This window comes from Mustela nigripes, chromosome 1 (genome assembly GCF_022355385.1).
Source record: "Mustela nigripes isolate SB6536 chromosome 1, MUSNIG.SB6536, whole genome shotgun sequence".
Classification (NCBI taxonomy): domain Eukaryota; kingdom Metazoa; phylum Chordata; class Mammalia; order Carnivora; family Mustelidae; genus Mustela; species Mustela nigripes.
This window is the reverse complement of record NC_081557.1, coordinates 195800245-195817021: the sequence shown is the minus strand read 5'-3', so window position 1 is coordinate 195817021 and position 16777 is coordinate 195800245.

The window sequence follows — 16777 nt, the reverse complement described above, 5'->3', positions numbered from 1 at the left end:
TTGCTGGAACAACTGGACATCCACATGCAAAAAAGTGAATCTAGACAAAGACCTTACACCCCTCATAAATATTAACTCGAAATACATCAAAGCTTTAAATATAAATGCAAAAGTATAGAACTCCTAGAAGATAATAGGAAAACACTTAGATGACCTTGAATATAAAAACTATATTTAGATACAGCACCAAAGACATAATCTGTGGAAGAAATAATTATTAGCTAGAGTTCATTAAACTTAACAACAACAACAACAACAACAACAACACGCCTCAATTCTGCAAAAGACAGTATCAAGAGAGTAAGACAAACCACAGACTGGGAGAAAATATTTGCAACAGAATACATTTGATAAAGGACTGTTATACAAAATATACAAAGAACACTTAAAACTCAATGATAAGAGAACAACAACAAAAGCAATTAAACAATGCACTAAACACATTAAAAGACCCATCACTGAAGAAGATATACAGGTGGCAAGTGAACATTTGAAAAATTTTTTGAAGAAAACGCCATCAGGAAATGAAAATTAAAACCACAGTGAACATAATCTTTGGTTCAAACAACCAAAAGGTCCTTTAAAAACGTTTGTTTATAATAATGATCATTCATTATTTTAAAGGCATTATTTTTAATGAAAAAGATACATGGGTACACTCTTATTGGGAGGTCCATTTGGACTACTTACGTTCAAATCCTAGTACCATTGTGGAATTGTGTGACTTTGTACTATTTATTAGTTTTTTTAAGCTACAGCTGTTCCATCTGTATAATGGAGATAATAACAACACTACTTCACAATAGTATTATGATAATCTACATAATTTTCGTGATGCCTAGTTTATCCTGATTAATTTTCAATATTTATTACCAAGTGAATTTGAAAGTATGCTTTTTGATTTTTTTTAATTAGATTATTTTTTAATACTTTAAAACCACTTGAAAGTGCCTCTGCCTCTTTCCATTAAACAACCTCAGCAAACATATACAAGTGATTAATGTAACAAGTATATATTGTGATTAAAAAATATGTTTATCTGACATGTTCAGTGGACATGTGCATGTCCAGTCAGGTCATGATCCTAGGGTCCTCGCATTGAGTCTGGCATGGGGCTCCCTGCTCAGCAGGGAGCCAGCTTCTCTCTCTGCCTGCTGTTCCCCCTCTTTGTGCTCTCTCTCTGACAAATAAATTAATAAAACAGCAAAACAAACAAAAAAACAAAAAAAACAAAAAAAAACAAAACAAAACCATGATTTCTTTCATACTTTGAGATTTTAATTTCATAAGTTAAAATATCATAAATGAAACAAAATAAACATATATATAATAGTTTGTATAAGTGGTTAGTGGAATTCTCCTTTATTATTTTGTTAGTGTTAAGGAGAAAAAAATGTATTTTTTTTAATCTTCTCTTTTTTATACGATCTATATTGGTTATAAATTTATAACAGTCAGTTGGGTGGGGGTATCTGTAGCAGAGGCTTCTTGGAATTGCAATAATTTTAAAAATTAAAATTAAAATTTAATTTTAAATTTTTATTTTATTTTAAAATTATTTAAAATTAATAATTTTAAAAACAGGTTTGGGGGTGCCTGGGTGGCTCAGTGGGTTAAGCCTCTGCCTTCGGCTCAGGTCATGGTCTCAGGGTCCTAGGATCAAACCCCGCATTGGGCTCTCTGCTCAGTAGGGAGCCTGCTTCCCCCCTCTCTGCCTTCCTCTCTGCTTACTTGTGATCTCTCTCTGTCAAATAAATAAATAAAATCTTAAAAAAAAAAAAGGTTTGGAACATCTTGTTTGATTACCATTTTATTCTTGCTAAAAGCACACGGAAGTGTTTGGCCTCTCACTGGAGCTTCATTTTAGAAAAACACATTATGAACATTATATAACATATGTATTTTCTTTCAACCTAAAAAACCTTTTAGATCATAAAAAGAAAATGAGGATTATTATCAGGTGCTACAATAAAAGGATGAACTAAAGAGCTGCTCTTGGTTTTATTCATGTAATCTCATTTTAAGAAATGATGCTGGAATCAGAATAAAGAACATAAGCAGGAAAGTCTGTGGTATTTTCTAATGACTAATCTTCAGTCGACTTCTCAAAGCATCCTTATATTAAATTATGAATCTCTGATAGATGTTCCTAACCCAGCTCTGACAAAGATCCTAAAATAAAATATAGTGATACCACAATATTTCCTCATTGTAACCCAATTTCCCTCAGATAAACAGCTTTTATGCCAAATAGAATATGAGGAAAGAAGACAGTGTTTATAAGAAAAGAAACAGAAAAAAATACGAAGATGTTTGGGGAATCTGTTTCAGGATGTATTTATATGGACCAAACTATACTCTTAATCTTATTTTTTTTCTTCTAAACAGAGAGATCTACAGGTAGAAGTATAAGGAATTATCACTGTTATTAGAATAATGTCCTGTAATGGGTTAGTGGTCAAGATCTTGGGAATGATCCAATATGAGAAAGACCCAGTGTATTTCAGTACATTGATTAAGACAAGAGAATGTAGCACAACTAACTGGATGCCTAGTACTATTAACAGTATTCTTTGGGTCACATAGTATTAACAGCTGGTAGTGAGGGGGATACCTAGAAAAACTATTATGCCTTATATATTAGTATGTTGAGTAGACTTGACAAGGCTTCATGTAATGACATGTGAGAACAGAAAAAAATGTTTGGTGGGGGATCAAAGGAAATAACAGAAATTGCTTTAATCTTGAAAATATTATTTCTTATAGTGTTGTCCTATATATGTATATAATATATATGTATTATAATACATTACATATGTATATGTAAATTAATATATATTAATTTTCTCTCCAATATTTTGTTTTGAGAGAAACAATACAGTTGGCAATTCTTAAATAAAGGTACCTTTAGAAGTCAATAATGTACCTAATGAATCAGATCTTTCCTTGTCTGTACTCAGTTTCTTTCATTCTTTACTTAATAAACCTTTGAAGTGTGTTTACTCACAGCTGAGCACTGGGTACAAAATGACAAAGCATGACTGAGAACATTGGAGAGTAACGTTAGTAAAGTAACTGTAATAAAATAAATAAATACTTGGTATAGAAAACAAATTGCCACAGGAGTACTTCTATTGCCAAATTATGGGCACAGAATTCCTAGAAAGAACAACCAGTTTTTAAAAGACTTCCCATAAAAATTCAGCAACATTTCTCTTGTAAGCTATAATACTTATCAGCAACATTGCAAATATTGGACAGAGGAAATTATATCATTGGGAGATGTGAGGGAAACTGAAAATGGCTGGGAAACTGAAACAATAGGAATAATGAAGACATGTTGGGAAGCTGGCAATTGGGAGTATTTAATGAGAATACTGGGTATTCAGTAAATATCTAGATAAGCAGTTTTCTCTTCTAGAGTAAATAGAGTTTTATGATGAAGTCAAGAGTCTTATGTTTTGATGAGATTTGATTATATGAGACATGTGATTGAAGAAAATTCATATTATTTCTTTATACTAATGTTCTTTTTCTAAGGTAAGTAGTTTTAAGACTAATAAAATCACAGAGACTGATAAAAACATGTGAAATCTTTGGACATTTACTTCCATACTGTGTTGGCTTATATTGCTCATAAAGTTGTAATTTTTCTTATGATTAAGTTATAAAATGCCCACCTTAAAATCTGGGTATTATTACTTGTGGGTAAATCTGTCAAATATCATGGCATGATATATGCTAATAATATTGATTAATATTAGACCTGGAAATACTAAGTTGTCTTTATTTATGCATTATTTAGGTATATTATTTTGGATAGCTCTAAGGTTGATAGACATAATATCCATGAAACATTTGGTGAAAGTATTGGCTATATCTTAATCGAGATTTAAGACTCTAAGATTTATTAGAGTTATTTATTATTATTATATTATTATATATTATTATTATATATTATAGTTAGTTATTATTTATTATAGTTAAAGTAATTTAGAGTATGTTATTTTTGCCAATGAAATAGATCAATAGAACAGAATAGAGAATCCAGAAATAGAAGCACACAGATATGCTCAACTTATTTTTTAAAAAGATTTTATATATTTATATGAGAAAAAAAGAGAGTACAGCAGGGGGAGCAGAGGCAGAGGGAGAAGCAGGCTGCTCACTGAGTAGACAGCCCAATGTGAGGCTCAATCCCAGGACACTGGGAACATGACCTGAGCCAAGGGCAGACAGTCAACCAACTGAGCCACCCAGGTGTCCCTCAACTTTTTGTTTTAATAAACTTAGATTTGATAAACTTAAGTTTTAATAAACTTAGATTTAGGTTCACAGAAAAACTGAGTGTAAAGTACAGAGAGTTTCAGACAAGCATCGCTGTGTAAGTTTAAGATATATGGCATGATGGTTTGCTTTACACATATTGTGAAATGATTACACAATAGGTTTAGTTAGCATCCATCATCCCATACAGATAGAATGAAAGAAATTTAAAATTCTCCTTGTGGTGGGAATTCTTAGGATCTACTCTCTTTGTACCTTCCTCCAGTTCTGCCTGAAGGCCAGGGTTGGTGGGAGGTGTGCTGGATAATATTCCCTTATGTATATGGATACTACCTCACTATCTTTTCATCCCTCAACACTTCCTTGGGTTGTTGCCATCACTTGGTCATTGTAAATAATACTTCTATGAACATAGGTTCGCAGATATCTTTTCTAAGTTAACTGTCATTTCCTTTGGATATATTCCTAGAAGTGAGATTGTCAGATCATATGGTGGTTCTGTTTTTAATTTTGGGGAAACTTTTGACACTGGCTTTTTATCCTAGTATAAAATTCCCTTGAGATACATCCAAGCATTATTTACAATGACCAAGTGATGACAGCAACCGAAGTATATGCCCCACCCTCTTTACCCCCCCAGCAATCCTGGCCTTCAGGCAGAATTGAGGAAGGTACAAACTTCTAGTGCTAGGGATATAATAATGTACAATATCGTGACGATAGTTAACATTACTGCATGGTACATGGGAAAGCTGTTAAGAGAGTAGATCCTAAGAGTTCCCATCACAAGGAGAATTTTTAAAATTTCTTTTATTCTATCTGTATGAGATGATGAATGCTAACTAAACCTACTGTGCAATCATTTCACAATATATGTGAATCAAACCAGTGTGTTATATACCTTAAATGTATATAGTTATGTATATCAATTATTTCTCAATAAAACTGGGTTGGAAACATGAGCTGCTACTGAAATATTGTCTTGTAAACATAGCAAACTTAAAGTCCTAAATTATCTTTCAATTAGAAAAGTAAAGATTAAAAGGAAAATAATTCTGTATGAACTCATTCATGAAATATTTTCCAAATGCCAAAATTATAGAGTTGAAGAACAGATTAGTCAGTGCTGGGGTTCAAGTATAGTGGGATAAGATAGATATGACTGTGAAGAAATAATGAAAGAGATCTTCGTGGTGATGAAATTATTCTGCATTTTGATTGCAGGGCTGATAATATTTTACACATCTGATAAAATGACTTGGAACTATTCATAGACATTGTACTAATGTCAATTTCCCAATTTTATATTGGGTCTCTGAAATTTCCTGTGTATCTATAATTATTCTAAAAACAAATGTTGCAAATTAAAACATGAAATTAATTTAATATTTAATCCAACAGGCCAAATATTGTTTCACTGTACAATCAAGACAAAAGACAAATGTATCAATTAAAATAACATAATTTCCCCCATTCTATTTGAGTTTCTCTTATAACTTTCTAACTCTATTCTATTAATCTATGTGTGGGTTCTCTAAACAGTACTACACTCATGATTTTTGTAGATTTATAGTATATCTTGAGATCAGGTAGAGCTAATTCTCCCATTACAGGTGAAACTTTTTTAATTTATGCAGTCAGAAAGCTTTAAAATACTTGAGAAGATTAATTATATCTTCTAAGTATACTCTGTACTAATGTCTTTAAATTCACTGTCTTTTTTGTTATTTTATCTCTGATTTCATCTAGTGAAATTGTCCAAATTTTCTCATTGCAGGCTCGGTCATGAAACTATAGGACACCATTTATACATTTCAATAATGAAATTCAAAAGAGAGGCTGCTAGTGGCTCAGTCAGTTAAGCTTCTGCCTTCAGCTCAGGTCATCATGTCAGGGTCCTGGGGTAGAGTCCTGCATTTGGCTCTCTGCTCAGTAGGGAGCCTGCTTTTTCCCTCTGCCTGTAGCTCAGCCTGCTTGTGGTCTCTCTCACTTTCTCTGTCAAATAAGTAAGTGAAATGTTAAAAATTTTTCAAAAAATACGTTGATATTAAATTGTAATGAAGACATTCATCAAATTTTAATAACAAATAATAAATAATTTTATTATTTAATAAATAATAATGAAAAAATTTCAAATTTATTTATTTATAAAATAAATAATAAAAATAATTTTTAAATTATAATAATGAAGATATACACCAAATTTTAAATGATTCACTATTGGGATACTGCTCAGTACAGATTGAAATTTAGTATCATATATGTAACTCTTAAATTTAATCCAAGAGAATATAATCACAGAAGTCCCAAGAGAATTTGACCTATTAAATTTATAATGTACACTTAAGAAAAGAATTAAAATAGTTTCCAACTACTTTTGAATTTAATTTTACACACATACATCAAATACAACTTATGAGTAAATGAATCAGATGTAAAAAATTGTGTGTGAATAAAAAAAGAAAAAGAAATGAAATTATTTTTGTTTCAGGTAAGACATACTGTTTTCTTTCCTGGCTCTCTTCCTTGATCTTCAGCTTTCAGTCTCTTGACATCTACATTAATGATAAGAATTAGAGAACACATAGGTATGGGAATCAGTAATTATAAAATTAAAATAAGTTACTAACAACGGTTTGTATGACAAAACTGTTAAAATTACAATAGCCTTTAAATGTATTTGCCAACTCCTTTGATATTCTTACTTCTGAGGAAATAGCAGATTATAAGCATAGTATCTGCAACATGGTAGAGCACAATTCTGAATACAAACAAACAAAAATAATATTGAGACCAATGTTCTTGGTATATTAAACATTTGGTGTCTGGAAGAAATCCCAAAAGATAATTTTGAGGAATATTTGTGTGATTATTCTATACTCTTATTACTTTACTTATAGATCAGTGGAAGATAACAGAACACAGAAGTAGAACCTCACAAATAAGCCCAAGTGATTTCTGACAAAGGTCCTAAAGCACAGTTCATTAGAGAAAAACAGTAATTTTTTTCAGCAAAAAACGCTGAAGCAGTTTGATGTTTATAGATAAAACAAGACAAATTAAGAGTTACATTTCTTCCTAAAGGCAATGGAGGGGGCTAAGCAATATTATTTGTGTTTTGATTTACAGTTTATTGTCAATTACATTGCTTTTAGTTGTAACTAACAGAAAATGCAAGTAAATCATCTGAAATAATCAAGACTTATTGGGTCATTCAACTGAAAGAGCTAGATCTAATTCATAAAACAGACTTGATTTGATCTGGAATCTACTTTGTTTTTCTCCAAATTCTTATGTATCTGCCTCTGTTGGATATTGGCTTCATGTTTAGTCTGGATCCCTTAAAGGTGAAGATGACTAGAGAAATCATCCATCCTCACTAGCATGGAAAGAAGTTTTGAGGCTTTGTGTTTACCAAACTATTTATTCAATGTTTATTATCTATAGAATGATATGGGATAATTAGATTGGTACGGTTACCATAATAATCTAATTGGCTCAGAATCTGAGTGACTGGGGTTCCACATCATTCCTGAAAATGAATGTGAAGTTAATTCTGCCTAACCAACTGAGTGTTCTTTTTAAAAGGAGGTTGTTGAGAAGTGATTGTTGTGTTGAGATATGCTGGATATTTTGTATCTGTTTCTCAGTCAGAGAGACAAAGTGAGCCATGAAATTGGGATAAATTATGGGTGAGATTTGGTTGCAGTGTTACAGCTAAAATCCTTGAGAACTTGCTTGAATAATGGGATATTGTTTCTGTAAAGAACTGGGAAGATAAAGATGAGAAAGAAAAAGAAAATAATGTAATTGAAAATATTGTGTATCTCAGTTGTTGGTGCTGTCGGAATTTTGTGAAGGACAAGTTATTTTTAAGAACATGTTTATGAATATTTGATACTTTATATGAAACACTGACAGTACACTGAGACTTGTAGAACTGATGAAAAGTGATCCAGGCAGAAAGAGGAAAAAAAAAATGTTTGACTCAACGGGGCATCAAAAATAAGCACACATATTTCAATAAAATATGATATTCCCTCCTGACTCCCACTATTCCCCCACTAAGATATTTAGGTATAAACAAGTTGCAACAAAATAATAGGGATACATATTTTGGAATACATACAGAATCAAAAATGGTTTTATAAGGGCCAGTGTAAAATGTTTAAATAATCAACTATATTAGAAAATGTTATGGAATTAGAGCAGGGCTTAAGAACTGAATTAAACACTACTTCCCTAACCTTGAAGTGAATGAACAAAGAGTTGTTGGTCATAATCTAAAGTGGGGTTGAGGTAGCAAGTCCATAAATGTGTTATTAATTTTCCCCATAAAGATAAAATGAGAATGAATGTTTGGAATCAAAAGAGGGAGGAAAGTCAGAAGGTGCCAAAGAGCTCAGAGACACTAAAAGACTAAAGCGTAGTCTGACCTAAAGAAATTCCAGGAATTCTATTGATTTTTGACAGATTTCAAAGAAAAAAAAAACATCGTGAGAAGAGTGACATATATATATATATATATATATATATATATATGTTAATGGACTGAACATGTTCAGTTGAACCTCCCTGAATTTTTGAGCGAGTATGCCCCAGGAACAGATTTGTTTCCTTCCATCTCTCAGTCAAAATCCTCAGCAGGCTTTTTCTTTTTTAGAAGTTGACAAAATGATTCTAAAACATATATGAAAATAATAGCTAAGAAAAGTTTGACAAATAATACAGTTGAAGGATTATGCTACCAGATTTCAAGCCTTCCTGTAAAGCTACAGTTTACGAATGGTGAAAGGACTGACAGATCAACTAATGGAACATAAGGGCACTCAAATAAACTCACTCATATATGGTCATTTTCTTTTTTTTTTTTTTGATTTTTTAAATTTTTTTATTTTTTATAAACATATATTTTTATCCCCAGGGGTACAGGTCTGTGAATCACCAGGTTTACACACTTCACAGCACTCACCAAAGCACATACCCTCCCCAATGTCCATAACCCCATCCCCCTTCTCCCATTTTCTTAAAAACAAATGTGACAAGCTAACTTAATGGGAAAAGGATAGACTTCCCATCAAATGGAGATAAGTAAACTGGATATCTACAATATGTTAAAAAAAAGAATTTGAACAAATTTTACATGATATGCAAAAATTAAGTTCAGATGGATCATATAGGTAAATGTAAATTATAAAGGTCCCACAAGAAACTAAAAAGCATAATCTTAGATATGATATAAAGAATACTAACAATAGGAACAGAAATAATGCATCAAATTTCATCAAAACTAAACATTTGCTTTTTAAAAGTCACTGTTAATAAAAATAAAATAAAAACCATGTACTAGGATATAGCATGATATTTACCATATAAATATCTAGTTAAAACTTATATCCCTAATGATATATTTATATCCAGAATAATATATAGAGAGATAGATATAGATATCTTGAAAATGATTGGCAAAATTATAATCCAATAGCACAGAGGATTACTTGGAAAAAGAAAGACTTCAAAAAAGGAAATGTATAAATGGCCAATGAAAAGACACTTGACCCAATTAGTCTAGAGAGAAATTAAAATTAAAACCATAATGAGATTATACTTCACACCCCTAAGGATGTCTAAAATCAAAGGGATTAATAATACCAAGTGTCTTAGAGGATATAAGAGAATGAAATCATAAAAATTAGGAAAAAAGTTAACATTTCCTTGCAAAGTTAAATATGTACCAGCAACATAACCCAATAATTCCATTCCTAAGTATATACCTTAATGGAATGAAAAAAATGTACAGAAATTTCACAGAAACTTTAATCATAAAAAACAAAAATTGGTGAAAGACTGTCCATCTTTAGGTGAGTTGATATACATTTATATAATAGAATATCACCTAGCAAAAGGAGCAAACTAAAGCTTTTCTAAAAGCATGAAGAAAGAGTATCATTTGGTTGAGTAAAAGAAACCCAACACACACTAAAATGTGCCCTACATATTTACAGTTAATATTAAGTTCTCAGGGTGTCCAGGTGGCTCGGACACTTGGTTAAGGGTCTGCCTTCAGCTCAGGTCATGATCCCAGGGTCCTGGGATGGAGTAGGGCATCAGGGTCCCTGCTCAACGGGGATCCTACTTCTCCCTCTCCCTCTGCTTATACCTCACTCTCTCTCTTCTCTCTGTCAAATAAGTAAATAAAATCTTTAAGAAATACGTTAAGTTCTCAGTCAGCAGAATTAAGATTTGAAGAAAAGTATCAAGTCAGTGGTTGCCTGGGGTTGAGGGACACAGAGAGAAAATTCAATGGGGTACAGGAAACTTTTGCGGATGATGGAATATGTATCTTGTTGAGGTGGTACTTAAACTAGGCTTATATCTGTCAGTACATATTGATCTGTAAACTTAAATATGTGTATTTTATTTTATGAAAATCAGCTCAATAAATGGATTATAAAAAACAGACAATCTTAAAAAACAGACTTTGTGAAGTACAGAGCTATAATTCTTTGTCACATAGTAGCTCAAAGTGATCTTACAAATCCTAAAGAAATTGGGAAGCTTGAAAACAATTAATGTTAGCAGGGAACCAAACACTTTTACACACTTAATAGTTTATAAAAATTTTAAAAATTATTTTCACATATTGTAATTAATGGAAAAGCTTTAGAAGCTTGAGGCTTTTAGGATGCCACTATTGGCAGATAGCAGAGGCAGAAGAAAAAAGGGGGATACACAGATTAATAGGCTTTATCTTTTCTTTGCTTTATAAATCACTTTGGATTTGAAAACATACAAATAATATTAATAAGAATAGCTAGGCCTTTGGAGTAATAAGGGGAAGCCAGACAAGTTTTTACTTCAAAACATGTCATGCTTGACTAATAAGTGAACTCTCTCCAGCAATAAGATCAAGTTTAGCTTGAAATTATGGCCCTGTGAAAATTATGAATTTTGTAAAAATCTCCCCTCAGATGTATCGCCTTCTCCTTCTTTTGCTCTTTCTCCCTCTCTTTCTTCCTCTTTTTATTAGTAATGCAATTTTTTGTCAGTAAATTGGATTATACCCTGTGTTCTCATTTTAATGCAATTTATATACAACATGCTGCTGCTATTTTTTTTAAAGATTTTATTTATTTATTTGACAGAGAGAGATCACAAGTAGGCAGAGAGGCAGGCAGAGAGAGAGGGAAGAAGCAGGCTCTCTGCTGAGCAGAGAGCCCAATGCGGAACTCGATACCAGGACCCTGAGATCACGACCTGACCGGAAGGCAGCTGCTTAACCCACTGAGCCACCCAGGCGCCCCGCTGCTGCTATTTTTAAATGAAAAAATGATCCATTGTTATAAATTAAAACTTGTCATGTTTCTTTTTGTCCCTGGAAATTAATTTCTATTACTAAGAATTTTGTCTTACTTTTCCCCCTGACAAGGCAAGGCTTACAGGTAGAAGTGCCTGTAAGAAAATACCTCGTGCTAAGTTTCTGCCTCTAGGCAGAGATCCTGGCAGTGTTGCTCTATGTACAGTTAATGGACCATATCATAAAGATATGTATTGGTAGACAATAAGAATTGATGGATACATGAATGTTTGCAACATTTAGGTAGAGTTTTAGTCAGGAGTGTTTTGACCCTTTTCATCTGGGTACAGCGTATAAATCTGTACATAGATCAGTTTTGAATACATACTTTTGCTTTTGTGATGCTAGGTAGATCTACTTTCCAGCAGGAAAGGTAATCAAAAGTACACATTTGGGGTGCCTGGGTGGCTCAGTGGGTTAAAGCCTCTGCCTTTGTTTGGCTCAGGTCATGAACTCAGGGTCCTGGGATCGAGCCCCACATTGAGCCTTGCATCGGGCTCTCTGCTTAGCCGGGAGCCTGCTTCCTCCTCTCTCTCTCTGCCTACCTCTCTGCCTACTTGTGATCTCTGTCAAATAAATTAATAAAATCTTAAAAAAAAAAAAAGTACACATTCTACTTCCCTTAAGGGCTGCCAAAAAAATTTGCATTTAAGTTGTATATGTGGCCTTGAACAATAGGTTCTAAAAGACACAAGATTTTGATTGAAATTGAAAATAGCTTTGATGTTATTTTGGTGTCCTTTGTGTGTGGGTATGCATGTGCATGTGTGATTTTAGAGTGTCACATTCTACCTGTAAATACTGTTGTGAAACACACAGACTATTATGTAACTACTACACAGTGTGTTTGTCAAAAACAAGTAAATAAACATGCAATGCTTTAAAGTAATGGCATAAACAAACATTATAGTCTCTTAATCTATGCTATCAGGGCCATTTATTTTTAAGGTTGCCACTTTGAATTTCACTGAATCTGAACAAAACACCACTGAAGTGATAGTCTTCCTTTATAATTGTCAGTATCTGCTCAAAAGCTCTCTTCCATCATACTTAAACAAAACTGTCATTTTGCAAAATTGGGTTATTAATTTCCCCAAGGAATGAGTCTCAACCTTTGTGGTACTTTTACAATATAATTATTAAGAGAAAGTTCCTGAATGCTTAACGAAAGGTATTTACATCATATAAATACCTTCACTCTTCTGGTCTGTATGCAGTGGCTGCATTACCATCTGCCAAAGGTTTCAGTTGACTGATGCTGAAGCAATAAATTAATACAGTAAAAGATGGTACCAACAGTTTTAAACCAATTAAAATGTTTGAAGCAGGCTCAATGCATGTTAAAATATTATGCCTATTCCTGCCAATAGTCATGCAGGAAAGAGATATAATGAGTCAACCATAGCTGAAGAACAGAGAACAATAGAGTCAGGGGTGTTCATTGCAGGCTCTTGTAGCAAAGGATCATATAATTAAAAAGTAAATCCTGGCAGGTGCCCACCCTCGTCACCACATCACCCATAAATCTCAGGCGAAGGTGCAACTTCTTTGACAAAGTTTGGTATTTCATATCTGTTTGAGAAATCTCTACTGATTGGGATCTATTTGTAGAAAATTAACATTTAATTTCCAGAATTGCCAGATATCATTATAAAGAGAGGATAGACATTGGCCACAAAATGACTTTGAAAAATATTTTTCTGTGTAGTTTGTTGTTTTGTTTTAAATCTAGTTTTTATTTTTTAATGCAAATGTCTAAAAAGTAAGCAAGTGAAGATTTTATAAAATTCTCTCAATGCATAGGTGAGTCCCATCAGGTCATTTAAGATTGGAAAAGCAAGGGGTTTATCAGGTTTCATATACACGATAGTAAATGTTATCTCTCAGCACAATTTTAAGTATTTGCAAATATGAACAGCCAGGTAAATTCACATTTCTAAGGCTGGTAATGTGCACCTTAAATTCTGATTATTAAATAAAATGGATGGGTCTTAGTGGTGGAAGTTTAGTTCTGTAGTATTTCTGAGAGGTGTGCTCTGTTTGATGGCTACTTAACCTTAGTTTCATTATTTGCAGTTGAATTTAATTATAGCTGGCACTTGAAAATTTGGGTTTGAACTGTGCAGGTCCACTTATATGCAGATTTTTTTTTTTAACATTCCCAGTCAAAAGTAGGCTATTAGTGGTTAAGCTTTGGGGGAGTCAAAATTTATTCTTGACTGCTATGGGGTTGGCACTCCTAATCCCTGTGTTGTTTAAGGGTCGACTGTATTCCTTCCTCAAGCCCAAATAGTTGATCCGGTCTTTTGATTGTGTGGGCAATTTTAGGGACACTAACATAAAAACAAAACAAAACACACTAGGAATTCCTAAATACCGTTTTATCTATATCTATCATTTATTTCCTATCTCTACTTATTTTTTTGAGTATAGTTGACATACGATCTCTTACGAGTTTCAGGTATCCAACTTAGTGATTTGACAAGTTTATACCTTATGCTATGTTCACCACAAGTTTAATTACTATCTGTCCCACTATATAGCTATTGCAATATCAATGACTGCATTCCTTATGGTGTGCCTTTCATTTCCATGACTTATTGATTCCATAACTGGAAACCTGTATCTCTCTCTTCTCTTCACTCATTTTGCCCATTGCCCCACCTCATCCCGTCTGGCAACCATCAGTTTGTTCTCTGTATTTATAGGTCTGATTCTGCTTTTTGTTTTTTTATTGATTTGTTCTATCTTATTAAACGAGTTTTATGAGTACTATGGTGATGACGCAGACTGTTTCAAATGTCAAGTGTCTCTGAGAAATATGCCTAGACAAGCTTGGCTCACATGTGGCCCCCCCGAGTCCTGGAGTGCAGTGAATGGCCTGATCACAGTCATGTGTGCACAGCTGAAACCAAGGGGTCAGGCAGATTAAACTCCATTGAAATATAGAAACAACCTTACTCCCAAAGTGGGAAAATACTGTTCTAGGAAAACAAAACAGTTAATGTCCACTACAATGCTGATTTGATGCTCCCTTTTCTGCTCACATATTTTTTTTTTTTTTTTTTTTTTTTTAGTTTCCTAAACATATCTTGCCATGTAATTGTTTATTTGGCCAAACGCGCAGTAATTACATGCATGGGTGAGTAATTACATCACACAGGATGATGTCACACTTCCATGATTGCTCCTGTGATGACCTCTAGTGCCACTGCCTGCAGACAATGCTTCACTGTCATCAGTTACAATCAAAATAATTGGCAAACCTAATATCAAATATTTCTGAGTGCTATGTGCCACACACTTTTCTAAGCATCTTGCTAACATTGAGAAAGAACCATTATATTAATTAAGGTATCTGGAAGAAGAAAAGTTTGGGTTTGAATTGTTCCTCCTGATGGGAGCTTACCATTCTAAGTTTTTATTTTTATATGGAAATTATTGTAGCTCTTATTCCATTGCCTCATGATGATATTTATTTATTTGTCTTGTGATATTTAAATGAAAACCAGAAATAATTAATTTATTTATTATGTATTTATGTGTATATTTATTTTAGAGACAGAAAGAGAGTATAGCAGGGCAGGGAGAGAAATAAGAAGAGGGAGAAAGAGATTTAAGCAGGCTCAATGCCCAGCATGGAGCCCAATGCAGGGCTCAATCTCAAGGCCCGGAGATCATAACTTGAGGCAAAATCAAGGGTCAGTAGCTTAACCGACTGAGGCCCCCAGGTGACCCAGAAATCTACACATTTAGCATAATATCTGGTATATGCCTAGGTTCCAGCAAATGTTATTTGTTAATATCATATGCGAAGCCAAGATTTTGCATAATTATGTTATTTGTTCATTTCCACAAAGGTAAAAGATAACATGACTAAAATTTTATCTGACTTCAGAATCCTTATTTTAAACATTGCATTTTTCTTCCAGGAACTCATTATTAATGAAATAGATTTTCTATTATATTTTAACTATAATACATAAAGTCAGATTTTTTTTTCTTTTTTTCTTCTTTTTTTTTTTAATTTTTTATTTTTTATAAACATATATTTTTATCCCCAGGGGTACAGGTCTGTGAATCACCAGGTTTACACACTTCACAGACCTCACCAAATCACATACCCTCCCCAATGTCCATAATCCCACCCCCTTCTCCCAAACCCCCTCCCCCCAGCAACCCTCAGTTTGTTTTGTGAGATTAAGAGTCACTTATAAACCTCCTTATATGAAACATAACACTGTGTTTACCTACTTTTCAAATAAAAGTGTCTTTTTATGATCACATGCCTAACATTAAATTTGGGAAGCAGCTATGTGCATGAGTGACTTTTGAAAAGGATAAAAAGGGTTCTGCAGATCAGGAAATACCAGTTTAATCACAACCTTACCTATTTTAAAGTTTGCGAAACATATTTCAATTTAAAATAAATACATTCCATTGAATGCTAAATGATTGGCATTATGCAAATTAGAGATAGACCATTATAATAGTGCTTCACACAGGTGTACTGTATTTCAAAACTACCATCACAATAATCGACTCAGTTTTCATTTGACAAGCATAGAAACTGTATTGTAAGCTTGCCATGCTTTGAGATTTATCACTAAAAAGCTGTCTTTAAAGCATTTCTGAGTTGCAAATTAATTATAATGAAGCACCATTATGAAGTTATTATTGTCAATGCATTTTACATACTTTGCAGAGTGCTTTTACAAAAATAGTCATGTTTTTAAGGACCATCATCAGACACATATTCTGATTGCCAAAGAATGAATAAAATAAATAAAAGAGTCAATTACATTTGGAATAGAATTAGAATTAGGTACAGATGAAATTGACTAAAACAGTTTATAGCACATTTGAAAACTTTGATAGTGTAATAGTATTCTTGATAATGATAACTAATATTTATTGAAAGGTTACTGAATATTCTAGGCACTATGATAAGGCAAAATGGATCTGAATTATTTTAAGACTTTATTTAACACAGAGAGAGAGAGAGAGTGAGAGAGGGAACACAAGCAAGGGGAGTGGGAGAGGGAGAATTAGGCTTCCTGTGGAGCAAGGAGCCTGAAGTGGGACTCGATCCCAAGACCCTGGGATTATGACCTGAGCCGAAGGACACACGTT